Genomic DNA, 13,146 nt, shown 5'->3' on the forward strand with positions numbered 1-13,146 from the left:
AATCCAAGAAGAAGATATAACAATTGTAAATATTTACGCACCCAACATAGGAGCACCTCAATACCTAAGGCAAATGTTAATGGCCATAAAAGGGGAAATCGACAGTAACACAATCATAGTAGGGGACTTTAACACCCCACTTTCACCAATGGACAGATCATCCAAAATGAAAATAAATAAGGAAACACAAGCTTTAAATGATACATTAAACAAGATGGGCTTAATTGATATTTATAGGACATTCCATCCCAAAACAACAGAATACACTTTCTTCTCAAGTGCTTATGGAACATTCTCCAGGATAGATCATATATTGGGCCCCAAAACAAGCCTTGGTAAATTTAAGGCAATTGAAATCATATCAAGTATTTTTTCTGACCACAACACTATGAGACTAGATATCAATTACAGGAAAATATCTGTAAAAAATACAAACACATGGAGGCTAAACAATACACTACTAAATAACCAAGAGATAACTGAAGAAATCAAAGAGGAAATCAAAAAATACCTAGAAACAAATGACAATGAAAACACGATCACCCAAAACCTATGGAATGCAGCAAAAGCAGTTCTAAGAGGGAAGTTTATAGCAATACAATCCTACCTCAAGAAACAAGAAAGATCTCAAATAAACAACCTAACCTTACACCTAAAGCAGTCAGAGAAAGAAGAACAAAAAAATCCCCAAAGTTAGCAGAAGGAAAGAAATCATAAAGATCAGAAATAAATGAAAAAGAAATGAAGGAAACAATAGCAAAGGTCAATAAAACTAAAAGCTGGTTCTTCGAGAAGATAAACAAAATTGATAAAGCACTAGCCAGACTCAACAAGAAAAAAGGGAGAAGACTCAAATCAATAGAATTAGAAATGAAAAAGGGGAAGTAACAACTGACACTGCAGAAATACAAAGGATCATGAGAGATTACTACAAGCAACTCTATGCCAATGAAATGGACAACCAGGAAGAAATGGACAAATTCTTAGAAAAGCACAACCTTCTGAGACTGAACCAGAAAGAAGTAGAAAATATAAACAGACCAATCACAAGCACTGAAATTGAGACTGTGATTAAAAATCTTCCAACAAACAAAAGCCCAGGACCAGATGGCTTCACAGGCGAATTCTATCAAACATTCAGAGAAGAGTTAACACCTATCCTTCTCAAACTCCTCCAAAATATAGCAGAGGGAGGAACACTCCCAGACTCATTCTACGAGGCCACCATCACCCAGATACCAAAAACAAAGATGTCCCAAAGAAAGAAAACTACAGGCCAATATCACTGATGAACATAGATGCAAAAATCCTCAACAAAATACTAGCTAACAGAATCCAACTGCACACTAAAAGGATCGTACACCATGATCAAGTGGGGTTTATCCCAGGAATGCAAGGATTCTTCAATATACACAAATCAGTCAATGTGATACACCATATTAACAAACTGAAGAAGAAAAACCATATGATAATCTCAGTAGATGCAGAAAAAGCTTTTGACAAAATTCAACACCCATTTATGATAAAAACCCTCCAGAAAGTAGGCAGAGTGGGAACTTAACCTCAACATAATAAAGGCCATATATGACAAACCCACAGCCAACATCGTTTGCAATGGCTAAAAACTGAAACCATTTCCTCTAAGATCAGGAACAAGACAAGGTTGTCCACTCTCACCACTGTTATTCAACGTAGTTTTGGAAGTTTCAGCCACAGCAGTCAGAGAAGAAAAAGAAATAAGAGGAATCCAAATCAGAAAAGAAGAAGTAAAGCTGTCACTGTTTGCAGATGACATGATACTATACATAGAGCATCCTAAAGATGCCACCAGAAAACTACTAGAGCTAATCATTGAATTTGGTAAAGTAACAAAATACAAAATTAGTGCCCAGAAATCTCTTGTATTCCTATACATTAGTGATGAAAAATCTGAAAGAGAAATTAAGGAATCACTCCCATTTACCACTGCAACAAAAAGAATAAAATACCTAGGAATAAACCTACCTAAGGAGACAAAAGACCTGTATGCAGAAAACTATAAGACACTGATGAAAGAAATTAAAGATGATACAAACAGATGGGGAGATATACCATCTTCTTGGATTGGAAGAGTCAACATTGTGAAAATGACTATACTACCCAAAGCAATCTACAGATTCAATGCAATCCCTATCAAACTACCAATGGCATTTTTCACAGAACGAGAACAAAAAATTTCACAATTTATATGGAAACGCACAAGACCCCGAATAGCCAAAGCAATCTTGAGAAAGAAGAACGGAGCTGGAGAATTCAGGCTCCTGGACTTCAGACTATATACTACAAAGCTACAGTAATCAAGACAGTATGGTATTGGCACAAAAACAGAAATATAGATAAATGGAACAGGATAGAAAGCCCAGAGATAAACCCACGCACCTATGGTCACCTTATTTTTGGTAAAGGAGGCAAGATGCAATGGAGAAAAGACAGCCTCTTCAAAAACTGGTGCTGGAAAACCTGGACAGCTACATGTAAAAGAATGAAATTAGAACACTCCCTAACACCATACACAAAAATAAACTCAAAATGGATTAAAGACCTAAATGTAAGGCCAGACACTATCAAACTCTTACAGGAAAACATAGGCAGAACACTCTATGACATAAATCACAGCAAGATCCTTTTTGACCCACCTCCTAGAGAAATGGAAATAAAAACAAATATAAACAAATGGGACCTAATGAAACTTAAAAGCTTTTGAACAACAAAGGAAACCATCAACAAGACGAAAAGACAACCCTCAGCATGGGAGAAAATATTTGCAAATGAAGCAACTGACAAAGGATTAATCTCCAAAATTTACAAGCAGCTCATACAGCTAAATATCAAAAAAAACAAACAAGCCAATCCAAAAATGGGCAGAAGAGCTAAACAGACATTCCTCCAAAGAAGATATACAGATTGCCAACAAACACATGAAAGGATGCTCGACATCAGTAATCATTAGAGAAATGCAAATCAAAACTACAATTAAGTATCACCTCACACCAGTCAGAATGGCCATCATCAAAAAATCTACAAACAATAAATGCTGGAGAGGGTGTGGAGAAAAGGGAACCCTCTTGCACTGTTGGTGGGAATGTAAATTGATACAGCCCCTATGGAGGACAGTATGGAGGTTCCTTAAAAAATTAAAAATAGAACTACCATACGACCCAGCAATCCCACTCCTGGGCATATACCCTGAGAAAACCATAATTCAAAAAGAGTCATGTACCACAATGTTCATTGCAGCTCTATTTACAATAGCCAGGACATGGAAGCTATCTAAGTGTCCATCGACAGATGAATGGATAAAGAAAATGTGGCACATATATACAATGGAATATTACTCAGCCATAAAAAGAAACGAAATTGAGTTATTTGTAGTGAGGTGGATGGACCTAGAGTCTGTCATACAGAGGGAAGTAAGTCAGAAAGAGAGAAACAAATACCATGTGCTAACACATATATATGGAATCTAAAAAAAAAAATCCTTATGAAGAACCTAGGGGCAGGACAGGAATAAAGAAGCAGACGTAGAGAATGGACTTGAGGTCACGGGAACAGGGAAGGGTAAGCTGGGATGACGTGAGAGAGTGGCATGGACATGTATACACTACCAAATGTAAAATAGATAGCTCATGGGAAGCAGCCGCTTAGCACAAGGAGGTCAGCTCGGTGCTTTGCGACCACCTAGAGTGGTGGGATAGCGAGGGTGGGAGGGAGACACAAGAGGGAGGGGACATGTGGATATATGTATACGTATAGCTGATTCACTTTGTTATATAGCAGAAGCTAACACACCATTGTAAAGCAATTATACTCCAATAAAGATGTTAAAAAAAATTGTGTGCACTTTGTTTTGAATATTTATATCTGTATCAGTTAGCTTTTGCTGCATAATAAATCACTCCAGTTTAGTGGCTTAAAACAAGAACCACTTACTTAGATCACAATTCTGTAAGGCCATCAGTTTAGGCTGGGCTAAGCTGGAAAGTTCTGGTTTAAACTCTCATGGACTTGTGATCAGCTGGCAGATTAGCTGAGGGCTGTCTGGCTTACAATGGCCTTGGCTAGGGTGACGTGTCTCTGTTCCATATTCTCCAGAAGGCTAGTTCTGATTTGTTCTTGTGACTGGGGCAGGGTTCCAAGAGAAAGAGCAGAGGCACAAAAGGCTTCGTTGAGGCTTAGGCTTGGAAATAGCACTGTGTAATTTCCACCACATTCCATGAGTCAGGAGTAAGTCAGGAAACCAGCCCAGATTCTAGAGTTGGGATAATAAATTGCATCTTCTAATGGGGGAAACATCAAAGTTACATTGTAAAGAATATGCATTCAGCAAGGAGCAAATAATTGAGTTTCTATTTTTAATCTGTTTATATAATACCAAATTAAAGCTAGATAATGATCAAATAAAAAATGAGGAAAATGGAAACAAAACTAAACTTATATGTTTTGTCTATATTTCCATATTGTACTTTATAATGGTTATATATTAGTTATGAAATACAAAATATTTACCAAAATGAATCATAAATTTGAGATATTTTTCTGTGAATGCTTTTGGAATTACCTAGGGAGGGCAGTGTTAGCCACACTTAAGAAGAAAGAAAAACCTTTAATGTAGAAGTTGATCTCACTTATCTACAAGTTAAAAATGATCAATGTGGCACCAACCAAATTTGTCAAGGAGAACATGTCGTTTAAAATCTCTTTGAATATTTACTATGTGTCTGAAGGATTATTTTCTTTTAGTATCTAAATGTTAACCCCTGGAAAAGATGAAAATTGAGTGAAAATTCTGACAGGTCCTTAATTCTGGTGGAACTCCTGTGTACTCTCTAATTATAATTCCAATTGGCCTATTAAAGTAGGAACAAAAACATTGATTTCATTCATGCAACTTACCATATCTCTCTTATCTTTTAATGTGTATGACTGATGTTTGCAGTTTTTCCAACTTCTTAAAACGTAGTTATATATTCTGGACAAAGAATGAGGATCAGTTTAGCTTTAGCTTTCCTAAACTAGCCGTATAAATCAAATTGGTACCGCAAAGGTGAAGAGGTGGGAGTGTTGTTTGTAATAGTCATTTAAATTGTAAAATATAAAAGCATTTTGGACTCCTCTGTAATTCCTGTTATGTGTCAGATAAAGCAGTAGGTGTTAGAAAATAGATACTTTCTTTAAGCCATAGAGAGTCACCAGTAAAAGTGAATCCTTTCCTCACACATAAACCAGTTTCACATAGTAATCTCTCTGTTAGGCATTCTGTGGCCTGATGATGGCAAGTAAAGTATTTTTCTAGTATGAAATGAATTTCCTCCAAGATAAGTGGGAAGAAATATATGATTATTGGGTGGATAAGAAGCCATAATAATAATAGATGCCCTTTGCTGTCCACAAAGGTTACAGAGTTTGGAAGTGGTAGAATAGAATAGAATTAATATTTTATTTAATCTTGTTGTCCACAGTAATCAGAGATCTTAAAATAATCCTTAAGTATGAAGAGATCATTTATGTTGGAAGAATGGGACTATTTAGTTTGTTCAGAAATTTTGGTTTCCTTTTTCATTGAGACACAACGAATTTTATGTATATGAAAATGATTACTTTTCAGCTCTAAAATTTTGTATATAATACAAATATTTTTTTCTCTTTGCGCTTTTGCTTTTCCTATGCTTCAAACATCTTCTTTGCCACTCCATGTTACCTTCTTACTTTAGACGACAAACTAACAAACAAAATTTCCGGGATAGTCAACATTCTCATTGCTTGACAAGAACATGACTAAACATTAGTTTTGAAGAGCTATAAGAGCACATAGGACAAAACACTGGATCGATAGGTAAATAATGTCTATATTTTTTTACATCTATCCATTATCTATTTCTGTGTATATGAACACTGTCTCTCTCTCTCTCTCTCTCTCTCTCTCTCTCTCTCTCTCTCTCACACACACACACACACACACACACACACACACAGAGTGCAAGTGAGAGAGAGGGAAGGGTTTAAAATTTATTTTGCTATATTATATTTACCGTGTAATTTATTTAAAACTTTCTATTATTGGATATTTAATAAAAGAGTTAATTTCTGACATCTCTGTATTGCTTGATTTTTTTCTTCTTGGGACTGAAGGCAAGGAAAGGGACTTAGAATGAAGATATGCAAATTGCTTCTGCCAAAGAAAAACACTTTATTGTGATAGATGACATTTTGTTTTTCTTTTTAATTGTATTTACTTCTGGCAATGTAAAAATTCAGGAGCATCATATATTAGTATGAAAAAGAGCAAAGTAAACTTAACATCTTGAAATTGATCCTATCAAATTGCAGAATGCCAATTATATATTTATAAGGAAAAAATAGTAAAGTTACACCTCTTCCCCAAATATCTTTGCATCTGTAATTCAGACCTTTTACAACTACAAAACAATTCATTTTCTACTAACCCATAGCAGAAATAGGAAGTCTTTCTCTGCATACTTACAGGTTTACTAGCTAAATAACATCCTTTAGCAGTTCTACAGATGACCTCATTTTGAGAACTGACTTGGGATATTAAACTGTAGATACTGCAAACAACTCCAAGCATCCTAAATGATACATACAAATCTGTGCTGAGTGGTTGAGTGAAAAGGGAAATAACACACTGTTTTTGAACATGTCTATACCATTGCACACATTGTGACCTCTATCACTGCAGTGTCTCTGACTATTGAAAGATAATCACTTTGGTAGCTTAAATTCAGTAAAGATATAAACACTAACAGACTTGAAGATGGGGAAGTCATCAGCATCTTTCAACATTATGATGACAAATGATTGGTTTGTTAATCATTTCTTTTCTTACTGTAAAGCACAAGAAGATATGACCATCAGAAGATTTAGCTGTCCTGTTGTCTTTCTAGGACAGCTGTGGACCTGACAAAGGAGTAAGGATTAGAACATGATATTATGTAACTATGGAACATCAAATAATTTCCCTAGTAATATGTAGACCTTTGAATGTTGATATGGTCCCCCTCTAAACCCAATGTATAAAGTGCATTAAGCCCATGGTTTCTTTCTTTCTTAAAACCTGACAGATTCCTCACTCCTTGTGGGGTACATAGATTTTCAAACTCCAGATTTGCTACCAAAAATAAATATGGATACACGGAAATTTGGTGTCTGCATCCCCTCAAATTTAACTGCTTGTTTGTGGGCTCAGTCGTAAATATGAATGAAGGCAAATCTGAACTTGGTTGGAGTCAACATTGTTTGAAATTTTTTAATCTAGTCCAGCCCCTCGTCTTTTGCCCTAGCCCCAAGCTTCTTAGCCATTTTTGCTAGTTATCTACTGCTTGTACCTAGTTTTGTTCCCTAAAGATCTTGATAGGAACAGTCAGTCAAACCAATGGCTGTGTCTGTCTAGGTTGTTACTAGAAATAATAAGTTTAGATTCCCCCCCGCCACACACCAGTATATGTCTGTGAAAATACCCAAAACTGTGAAAGTCATGTGGCTATATTCAGTTCATATCAAGCAAGAAGCCTTACCATTGTCATTCAAACTCTACAAGTCATTAATGATTTATACTTTTATCCTTTTCCCAGTCATAGACATGACCCTGGTTATCTCTACATTGAAATATTTCTTGGGAATTTTCCTTCAGTGAGCTCCAGTATAATTCCTTTCAAGGAACAATCGATTTTCTTCCCCTTTCTCCCTTTAAAAATGTTTTTATGGACCACAGTGACACAAGGATACATGACAAAGGATTTCTCTGCAGCAGTTACATCTCATAGAAGGTGAAATTTGATTATGTAATGTTGGGAATTGAAAGTCATTTATTGGTTTGTGGAGAGAATTGAATTTGAATTTGTATGGGATGCTCTTCTAAAGCCAGTTTTATATGGTTTATGATTACCTTTGAATGCCTTTTTACCCTTTGTTCACCAAATAATAATTTTTCCCCCAGAGCTCTTACCTTTTGTCTAAATTCTTACTACTTGAACTGTGGTCCACCCACCAGCATCATCATTTCCTGGAAGTTGTTAGAAATGTAGAGTCTCAGACCTCACCTCAGACTTACTGAACTAGAATCTGTATTTTTAAAAGACTCTCCCCAGGTGATTCATATGTACATTTATGTTTGAGAAGTATGATTCAAAAATATTTTCTGAAAGGAAAAAGAACATTCCAGCTGGTTATTCTCGTTTGCATATCATGTACTCACTGCTTCTTTCTCTTGCCTACTCACTACTCTCTTTCATCTTTGCCTGGATGCTAAGTTCTCAAGCTGCCTCAAAAATATGCTAGTTTTCTTGCGGACACTAGATTGGAAAGACTTCATTTCCACAAAAGTACTTTTTCTACATTTACGTTTGACATTTTATTTTCTGAGTCTAGAGCTGCACCCTCCAATAGAGTAGGTATTAGCCACATGTGGCTATTTAGAGTCAAATTAATTAAAATAAAAATTAAATTAAATATTTGATTCTTCAGTCATTATAGTCACATTTCAAGTACATACTGTGTATTAGATAGCACAGATATTGACCATTTACATCATCAGGGAAAGTTCTATTGGACAGCAATTGTCTAGAGATGACTATATTCTAAGTTAGGCTTTGAAACTGTCAGATTCAACAGCTTCCAGATTAGCCTGACAGCTTTAGTGAACCAGAATAACCAGCTGAAAGAGAAAATCTAGTTAACTCAAGGGGTTATTCCCAGTGTATTTGGTCTATTTCTGAAATATCAAGCTCTTTCATGTAGGTTAGAAGTGTGAGAGGAAAGGTGGTATAAAATGCCTCCTCTCCTCAAATTCCTTTACCATTATAAGGAGATCATAGCAAGAGCATCCTACTGGAATTGGGAGACTTGGAAATGGGAGCCTAGGCTCCCGTTGGCCATCAATCACTGAATGTGTAATACTGGGTAAATCACTTGACCTGTCTGAGTTTTAGTTTATTTATCTACACAATAAGGATATTCTGTTTGGTGGTCTTAAGTTTCCCATCTGTTTCTATAATTCTTAGTTCCATGAATTAGACACTTGAAATCAACCCAGTGGGTATCAACCTATGGATAGCATTTAATGAGGGCTGCACATTTGATATTATCAAGCACAAGTTCTGGGGTTACAGGTAGTTGTTTTAAGGATCTGCTTTCAAGGAAATAATAATCTAGGGAGTAGCCTATAAAGTGGAGTGCTTTACCTCAGGAGAGACCAAGTTGATTCTCTAAACTAAAGGAATATGTTAAAAAATTTCTCTCTATATTCATTGTTTATTTAAAATAAGCCTTGGAAGAATTTGATGTATGGATTATCAGTAGTAAGCGTATTTATGAATGAAATATTGTCAAGAAATATGTTTATCAATAAGTTAAGTATACATGCAAACACATACACATCATAATGCACACATTTATTGGAAGTGCATGTTCAGATATTTTTAAAGTTTTGGAGTGAGTAATCGTAGAAGTTTGGAGAGTAGTTGTCTAGAGAAGAGATAGGAAAATAATAATACAGTGTGTGTGTGTGTGAGAGAGAACTGCTTTAATGAGAATATAGGATTCAATAAGTGCACAAAAAGGAGCACATAACCGTGAGTGGGGGTCAGGGACAGGGCAGCTTTTCAGAAGATGTGCTCCTTGAAATGAATCGTCAAAGTGAGAAGCAAAGGTAGTCTGGGCAGAATCAATGGCATGTGCAATGACACATATGCACTAACCAGCATGAAAAATGTAGGAACCACAACTGGTTCCATGTGGCTGGAAGCTACATTATATGTCAAGGAGGGGTAAGAGACAAGGATGAAGAGGAGGACATAAGCCACAAACATATATGTATATATGTATATGGCTTTCCAGAATAAAGGGAAGTTTTCATTTTAAAATGATCCTCAAAGTGCTTCAGCTATGCTACCTTTTTTTTTGCCAAAATTAATTGTTTTTTAAATATTAATTTTAAAAATTGTGGTTATATATCTTTCTTTTTAATAATCTGACTCATTCCAAAATTATTATACAGGGAAAAGGAACACTTTGATAATTTTGTAGGTTTCCATGTTTTATTAAGCTAGTTCAAGTTAAGTGCAAACATTAAAGAAAACTTAAGACCTCTGAGAATCTCCAGGACTTTTCCAAATGCTTCCAAACATTGATAATATAATTATATATACCCTATTAGGAAAATATCCACTACTGATTATTTCTAATTTCCAGGTATATTGAAAGTAATAGTAACCAACTCTAAATATTCTACATAATAATGAGGTTCCATAAATTTTACTTTAACTTTAAGAAAGACATTTGTATTATAGTCTACAGGTTAAAAATTTGTATCAATTATTAATTTACATCTCAGCAGAAGATTCCTTTAAATAGCTGTGAAAGTATTTCATTTTGAGTTTTATCAACTTTGTTGACCATGAAAAACAACCTTTTTGTGATGTTTTCTATTAATTATACTTAAATACAGTAAAGAAAATTTTCCTTTCAGAAATTGTTAAAGAACAGTTGCATTTCTACTACTTCTAGTATTGATTCCAGGAATAGCAAAACTCTGAAAATGCTTTAAAGGATAAATTCTTTACAATTTGTTTTTTAAGGCATATTTTGTCATTTGTTCTCCATTCTACACAATTGTTTTGTAATATCGAAGCATTTTCAATAATGCTTCCTAAGAGAATTTTTTCTCTGTCTGTTAGCAGTAGATGGATATTTGGGAATATAAAATTTTATTCACTTCTAAATTGATGACACATGCCTTAGATTACAAGCTCTAGAGAGGAAGACGTGATCAACTATGATGTACCGAAATCAACAACGTTCTAAGTATAAATGAGCAATAAAATAGTTTAACTCACACAATATCTTCAGATGTTAAAAATAAAATTATATTTAATACAAAATATTGACTACATACCATTTGCCTGTCACTTACAAGGCCATTACTTAAAATATCTTTTTTTCACAGACCCTCTGAAAAAATCATGTTAACTCTTTTTAGCAATTAAACGAACTGAGGTTCAGAGAAAATAAAGAGCAGAGCAGTGATCAAATACATGGTAAAACACTATGTGGATAGCTAACCCAGAGTTTCTGAGTTCTGGTATACTCAGAGCTGCCTCTGTTCTTTTCAATGGATATTCAAATTTTAACTTTTCTTTCTTCCCCAAACTTTAAGTTAGTTGTAATTTGTGGATGCCATATATATGCAGATATATATATAGGAAAGTAAGTTACTGTACCTAGCAAAAATATACTATATTAGTCAAGGTGATAAAGTACTTGGATTAAACGAGACTAACTAGGTTTTACCTTGAGTGTCTTGTGACTTGCTATATAACCTTGAGAAAGGCCTTTTTCATCCTCTGAGCCTCAGTTTCCTCATTTCTCCTTGTATCCCTCAGGTCTCTGTACAATGATGCTGCAAAGCAAATAACTCCAAATCTCAGTGGTTTGAAACGATAAACATTCTTTTTTCTTGCTGACAAGTTTGCAGGTCAGTCAGGGTGGCTTTGTTTCAGGCTGTGGGTTGGGTCTAGGTCTGCTCCACAAGTCTTTCTTCCTGAGAGGAGCAGTTATTTTTGTGGCACATGCACAGAAGGACAAGAGGCCAAGGCAGACCACACCAGCCCAGTTAAAGCTTCCACTTGCTTCATATCTACTGTTTATTGTCCAAAGCTAGTCATACGGTGAAGCTCAAAGTTAATAGGGCAGAGATGTAAAATCCACCTATTCTGTTAATAGGCTCTACAAAGTTGCACAGCAAAGGGAATGTGTGCAGAATTCTGTTGAGGGAGGGAGTAAAGAATTAGGAACAATAATTAAATCTACCCCATTCCTCTTTAGTCGTCAGAAGTGTTGCTGTGCTTTGTTAAACAAGACTGTTCCAACCAACTTTATTTTAAGGTGCTACGTATTTCCGTGTAGCTTTAGAAATGATGTATGTATGTAAGGATATTTTAGTAGAATTATGGTATGTTGTTTATAGGCTAATGAAAAAATTCACATTAGAAAAATATGTTTGCTTTTAGAGGATTAAATTTTAAATACATGCTATGAGGCTGTGATAACATTAATTATTCATTTCTGCTACACTGTCATTTTATTTACATTATTTCAAGAAATAGAAATCTTACAGAAGCTAAGGGATTGCATGAGTAGACACATGATTTTTAATTTAGTTTTACATACTTCCTTTGCTAAATAGGGCAGCAGTTTACTGGGCAGTGCATAAAGCAAAGCTCTCCCTATTGGTACCAAGTTGGTAGGCAATTTGGTTTTAATCCTGTCTAGAGATTGCTTGTGCATTCCCGTACATTTCAGCTCTGATCCTCTAATGGTCATCTGTTATGCTGTGATTACATAGATGAACTGCAAAGAGATCATCTGACTAAATTGTCAAGTTAAAGGCACAGTAAGGAAAATGTTACAATTCAGAATAAAATAGGCTGTGATTTACAATGAAGTTTGACACTTTAAAAATAATATGAATAAATTATTAAATAAATAATAATAAATAATTTATTTATTATTTATTATCCACTTAATAAATTCTGCCCATGAAAATGTTCTAAGGGATAATTCTCTGCATTATTGACAATCTCAACAGAATGGCTAGATTTAAGATGGGTTTGAGGAGAGAAATACCTTTCACTCCTGTAGTTAGTAATATTACAGCTAGAAAGTACTGAGAGTTCACATCACACCTTCTGTAAGGACCGGTAGACTTGAGTTTTGTGTAGCATTTTTTTTGTACTCTATTAACAGGAGAAAAACTGCCTATTACAAGCTTTTCCAAAGAATATTATATTTCTTGACTCAAAAAATCACTTCCTTCAATGCTTCCCCTTACGTAATAATAATCAAAAGTAAATTTTTACAGAGACCCACTGGTTCTTCAATAATAGATACAAGAGGTTGAGCCAAAATCCAAGGTGGGCAATAATCTCTCTCTTGGTATATAGGACTTGCTACCACATCACCTTCGGCTAGCTTTGGAGAAGCATGAAATGCCTTTTTAACTCATGCTTCATCTAGAATGTAAACAAAGGTTGCATACTTCTAAACATCATCTTGCTTTTGATATCCTAATGTTCAGTTCCCATGTATAAGACT

The sequence above is a fragment of the Eschrichtius robustus genome, chromosome X, assembly GCF_028021215.1.
Source record: "Eschrichtius robustus isolate mEscRob2 chromosome X, mEscRob2.pri, whole genome shotgun sequence".
Classification (NCBI taxonomy): domain Eukaryota; kingdom Metazoa; phylum Chordata; class Mammalia; order Artiodactyla; family Eschrichtiidae; genus Eschrichtius; species Eschrichtius robustus.